This window comes from Chrysochloris asiatica, unplaced genomic scaffold (assembly GCF_000296735.1).
Source record: "Chrysochloris asiatica unplaced genomic scaffold, ChrAsi1.0 scaffold00036, whole genome shotgun sequence".
NCBI classification, from domain to species: domain Eukaryota; kingdom Metazoa; phylum Chordata; class Mammalia; order Afrosoricida; family Chrysochloridae; genus Chrysochloris; species Chrysochloris asiatica.
The window spans coordinates 14,835,770-14,842,382 of NW_006408554.1; the positions used below are offsets into that span (position 1 = coordinate 14,835,770).

Genomic DNA, 6,613 nt, shown 5'->3' on the forward strand with positions numbered 1-6,613 from the left:
TGCTATTGGTTCTTGGCCATATGCTACCTCTTGGAATGGTTAAATGCCAACCAATTATTTTGGGTGCAGTTACTCTGTAATCCTTCCATTTTCTTTTGATGCTTCCCGCATCACTCTATTTTTCCCATAAGAACTTTCAATATTGCAAACCAAGGTTTGAAATATTTCTTCAGTTTTCTTTCAGCTTGAGAAATGCTAAACTTCTTTTTGTCTTTTGGTTTTCAACTCCAAGTCTTAGCACCTTTCATTATAACACATGAGTTTGACTTCTTTGGGCTGCCCTTTGACATTTTCTGTTCAGTTCTTTTACTTCCTCATTTCTTCCACTCACTTAAGCTTCTCTATGCCCAATAGTAAGTTTCTGAGTCTTTTCTGAAAACCACTTTGATCCTTTATTTCTTTCCTTTCTTTCTAATAATATTTTGCTTTCTTCCTGTATATTTTTTATGTTTTCCCACAGCTGTTCTGATTTTCAGTCATTGGTGCTAATGCATAAAATCTGTACTTGAAATGGTCTCTAAATTTAGGTGAGATATACTCGAGCTCATATTTTGGCTCTCATAAACTTGTTTTAATTTTCTTCAGCATCAATCAGAACTTACATATGAGCAACTGATGAGCTGTTCCACAGTAGACTCCTGGTCGTGTTTTGGTAATAGTGAGCTTCTCCATAGATGTAGTTATTTTGATACTTGTGTATTACACCTAGTGATTTACACTTATATAGTAGCTGTTTATGTCATTGAAAAAGGTATTTGCAATAATTCATTGGTCTTGCAAAATTCTATCACGCAATCTTCAAAACCTTTTCCTGTAACCAAGACCATATTTTCCAATGACCTATCCTTCTTCTGTATTTTCAACTTTCAATTCCAATCACAAACAATTATCAATACACCTTGATTGCTTGTTTTGATCAATTTCAGACTGAAGAAGTTGGTAGCATTATTTGATTTCATCATCACTGGCATTAGTCGTTGGTGTATAAATTTGAATAATAGTAGTATTAACTGGTCTTCCTTGTAGGCATAGGAATATTATCCTATCACAGACAGATTGTACTTCAAGGTAAATCTTGAAATGTTCTCTTTGACAATTAATGCAAATTATTCTTTTTAGGTTGCCATCCAAGCATAGTCAACAATAGGATTGTTGGATTTAAAATGACTAGTACCAGTCCATTTCAGCTCACTAATGCCTAAGATATCAATTTTGATGTGTTCCATTTTATTTTTGGTGGCTTGAAATTTTCCTAAATCCATATTTCATATATTTTATGTTTGGATTATTAATGGACATTTTAAATAATTTATTCATATTTTGAGTTGTGCCTCATCAGCAAATGAAACTCCACAAAGCTTGCTCCATCCACATCATTAAATCCAACCTTATTTTAAGGAGGCATCTCGTCCCCCGTCATATCTTTAGTGCCTTCCAACCTGAGGTCTCATTTTCCAGCACTATATCCAACAATGTTCTGTTGCTATTCACAAGGGTTTCAGTGAGTAACCATTCAGAAGTGGTTCACCTCTCCTTTTTCCCAGCCTGTCTTAGTCTGGACGCTCCACTGAAACTTTTGCACCATGGGTAACCCTGTTAGTATCTAAAACATCAGTGACATAGCTGCCAGCATCAGAGTAACACACAGCCACCACAGTATGACTACCTGACATATGAATGGTGGTTATTATTGTGGATGTACATATTGTGCATTGGCTTAATTTTCATGAAATCAATGAAATTTTTAAAAGAGAACAATAGAAAGATGTGTTTCTAATTTATACAAAATAAAATATACCAATTTTTTATATTGTTTGTTTTCTGATCATTCAGTTTTCATTTATGACATCTTTTCATTTGTTTATTTATAATTGTATTATTTTTATGAAGCAAGCATCAAAATTGAAATATGAGTGGTTTCAAGTAAAGTGGTGAAAATCATTTTGTTTGGGGATCAACAAAATTTTACACTGATTATTAGTAACAACTAAGTTCACTGATTCGTTTTCTTTGTTGTATAATATGTAGAATATTAGTTTCATAGAAAATGTGGCATATAGTAAAATTCTTATTTACATACATCAACAAATAGTTTTATAATATGACTCATTTCATCCTGCAAAAGCGGCATACCCCTTTTGCACTTAATTACTAATATTATTTTGTTGTTGTTAAGTGTTGTCAAGTCGGTTCCAACCCACAGTGACCATAGGGTTTCTGAGGAGCAGCTGGTGAACTTGAACTGCCAACCTTGTGGTTCAAAGCAACTTTGCAGTCCAGCGCATTAACCCACAATGCCACACCAAGACTTCATATTATATAGTCTCATTAAAAAACAGTTATACCCTAGATAACAAACACACACACACACATATGAGGGTAAGTAAAAAATATTTCTACTAGTGTTTCATTTCGTACATGTACATGTTTATTCCAAATAAAACATGTTTAAGTCTGTCTCTGCAATCAGTGGTTGACTACAGACAGGATTTCCCAGTAATACACTTGTATTAGTTATACTGTTGTTTGGTACAATGTCCATTTGGTACAAACTCATAGTGACTTTATGCACAACAGAACAAAACACTGTCTGGTCCTGCTCAAACCTCATAATCATTGCTACACTTGAGCCCACTGCTGTTACCACTGTACCAATTCATCTTGTTGGGGTCTTCCTCTTCTCATCCAACTCTCCACTTTACCAAGCATGATGTCCTTCTCCAGGGACTGGTCCCTCCTAATAATATTTCTGAAGTATGAGAGACGAAGTCTGGCCATCCTGGCTTGTAAGCGTATTCTGGTTGTATTTCATCCAGCACAGATTTGTTGGTTCTTTTGGCAGTCCATAGTACTTTTAATATTAGTCTCCAACTTTATTCATTGTCCAACTTTCACATGCATATGAGGTTATTGAAAATCCCATGACTTGGGTCAGGCACATCTTAGTCATCAAACTGGCATCTTCGCTCTTCAACACTTTAAGGAGGTCTTGTGCAGCATTTTTGTCTAATGTAATAGTCTCACTAGGGTGACTTAAAAACAAAGTACCAATCAAAGCAGTGGTTTTCAATGGGATCTGAAAAGGCAGTTTAATTCTTGGCAGGTCAGGTCAGAAAGCTATGGTGATGGCTTTTTGAGATTCGAAAGGGTGTTATCTTGGCATATATTTTCAAAGGATTTACGATGATCACAGAGGATTATCAGGAAGAAGTTCTAAAAAAAATGGAAAACTACATACATTGATGAGAAAAAAAGGAAATTTACACCAAGGACTTTTTTCCATCACAACAATGTGCCTGCCTTTCCTTTAAAGGTAGCAAGGTTTGTCCTCCGATAATTTTGCTGAGAAACCTTGCCCCACGTATCCTGTAACCCTGATCTTACCCTTTAGGACTCTTTTTGTTACCAAAGCTCAAATAACATTGAAAAGAACATGATTTGAGTCCCTTGAGAATTCTAAAACTGCCACTGTGACTTTAGGTAAATCAGAGTGCAGATTTCTTCAGGAATTAGTTATAGAGCTAGAAACACTACCTTCAGAAGTGTGCGGACCTAGACAGAGGATATGCCAAAAACAAAACAAAATGATAGTCTCTCAGTTTGATATATTTGTTTAATAAAGTTTCTATTATATGTTGCAATTCTTTTTTAATTTACCCTTTTATATATATATTGGGCTTTCAATATATATCATTCATATACCCCATTTGGAGTTCTGGTGGTGCTGTGGGTTAATGCACTGGACTGCAAAGTCGGTTTGAACCTCAAAGTCAGTAGTTCAAGCTCACCAGCTGCTCCTTGGAAACCCTATACAGGGTCTCTATGGGTCAGAAACAACTCAATAGCACTTAACAGCAATAACAATATCCCATTTGAATGTGTGAGTAAACAGAGAAGACACCCTAGATAATCAATGTTTAGGGTCTTAATCCAGTCCTGACCTCAGGCTGTACAATTTTAGCTTCAGGTTCCACCATAGCATTGAGTGTCACAAAGTGACTGAATTCCCAAGTGTTGAACGCACCTATTTTCAAATAGCTTTCCTCTAGATGCTTATCACACTTCTGAGTGCAAAACTGGGAAAATATGTGAAATGAACTTTAAGATTCCCACTTTTCTCCTACTTATTTCTACCCTTTGTGTTTCTTCTAGAGTAAATGTGTTCTAATCTGAGCAGAGAGTTAAACAACTAAAAACATTCATAGTCTCGGGAAGTTACTGACTCCTTTTCAATCACATTCTGTTTTCTAATTAGCCTTTTCTGATACTAGGAACTAAGATATATATACACACACACACATATATACAAAGATGACTTTTCCAGAACTTCTGCTGCTACAGTGCCCTCTCGTACAACTTGATACAGACCAGAATGGCAAGAATCCAATGAAAGCATAAAAGACTCAAGTAGGAATATTTAAAGCTTTTGTTTCCAAATATATAAAGAAGCCAAAATGCATTTTCACACACAGTGGATTTTTTTCTTTCTTTCATTGCTTATGTAAAGGAAAACACTTTGTTTTTAAAAGGGGGGAATCCACCTCTGAAATTATGGAACACTGACATAGCACCATTCATCTTGGCAAAAGTTGACTGAGCAGATGATGTAGATCCACTTAACTTGGACTCAATCAAAGGTTTTGCTATTTTCATTTCACAGGCCAGATGTAGCTCATCATCAGTTGGAACCAATTCCAGAAGAGGTGTTAGAGTCTGTTGGTCCAAGAGAAAGCCTGATCCAGGCACCAAAAAGAGCCATGAGGAAAATGAATGCTATCACCACCGAACTCTCAATAATTTTAGTTAAGATTAAGTGGTAGAATAAACTAAAAGTGATGCTATTTTAGTTATAAATTATTAAAATCATGATTACTGCTAAACCATCTCCCAAGTTACTATTGTTAAACCAGAATACAGTTATATCTGAATGATCTAGAAACTGATAGACTAATAATACAAAAGCTTGGGTTTTCAATAAATCAAGAAAGCTAGAAACAAATTACATGCTAGGGTTGTGTCTATGTGGTCTACTTGAGTCTGTGTTGACTTAAGTCTGTCCACAAATGCCTTATAATTTATTGCCACACCTCCCACATTTCAAATGAAAACAAATGTGCAGGACTTCTGGCCAGATGGCAAACTAGGCAAGTATGCTAACCAGATCCTCTACAACAAAGACATGAGAGACCAAATGAAACAGATACAGATTATAATCCTGGAATCCTGAGCTTCACAGGAAAGGATAGAGAAGTGATTGAAAACTGACTAGGAGATGAACTTGAGCAAAAGAATTGAATGAGGAGCCAGAAGGAAGGGGTGAATTGTCAGCTGGCCTGACACAGTGTGGCCGTTTTGAGTTTTTGAAAGCAGCATTTGATAGGGATTGGTGCTATTGTTAAGTGCTAGCAAGTTGATTCCTACTCATAGTGACCTTTTGTGGAGGTTTTGAGGAGTGCTGGTGACTTTGAACTGCCGACCTTGTGGTTAGCAGTCCAATGCTTATCCGACAGTGCATCACCAGGACTCCTCCACTGGGATAGCAAACTGATAGTCCATTACATTTGACTAAAATGACATAAACTTGAGTATCAATGGTTGGTATGCAGAAAGGTACTAACCTCCCCTTGATCCTTACTCTCTTCTAGTGACCAGAAACATAGACAGCCTTCACCCTCACCCACACAGTGGCCAATGACACCTCCCTTTCCTGGACAGTCTCTGCTCCTCCTAAGGTTGGAGTTGTGCCCTCATACATTGAGCACTTGATGCATACTACTCCTGAGTTCCGATTCATGTGAACTCTGCCTTACTAGACCAGCAGAGCTCACAGAACTGGATGGGTAGAGCTCCTTCCATAACCAGGAGCCTGCCCTCAACTGCCCTCTAGGCCCCAAAAATCCTGCTTGTTTTTAATCTTTTTTCTCTGTGTGTGTGTCAGTTTCTTTCTTTGCTGGGTCTTTTTGTTTTCTCTTTTTTTCCCTTGTCTCATCCAGTAGAATTCAGCAACCATGTCCACACAGCTTAGCCACACCCATACCTCCAGCAGCCCATCCACTGGGTGAAGGCCACTATCTGTTCCTGTAACACCTGACCCACAATAGCAGCTAACACCAGCCAAATCCACCATCAACCGTGGTTCCCAAAGAGCAAACAGAGAACTGTGCACACACTCATGTTCTTTACCACACCACCAGGAAACAGGGGGTGAGTACTTAAGAACACACCAACATAGAATCACTAATTAAATACAATGTAAGTACATCACACTATCTCAGAGACAATAGACAACTGTAATTCACAAGAAGAAACAATACAGAATGGTTCAAATAGGTGACCAAAATGCAGAGCCAGAAAACCTTTCTGTTGAAGATATGAAACTGTAACGATCTGATAAGGAATTCAAAATAACTATATTTCAGCACTTTTAGTGGATTGAGAAAAAGATCAAGAAACTTACAAATGAAATCACAGACAAACCTTAAAAAAATTCAAGAAAACTTCATAAGAACAAACTGTCAAAATAAATGAAAAATTAGAAATCATACAAAAACAGTAAATAGAAATATAAATTAATAATAGCATTTCATAAATAGACAATGTATTGAAAGACCAA

At 36.8% G+C, this 6,613-nt stretch overlaps 1 pseudogene; it reads right to left on the bottom strand.

The window, feature by feature from the left end:
* Positions 1-6,127, bottom strand: part of LOC102836156 — a 32,688-nt pseudogene extending 26,561 nt beyond the window's left edge.
* Between the last annotated feature and the right edge of the window lie 486 nt (positions 6,128-6,613).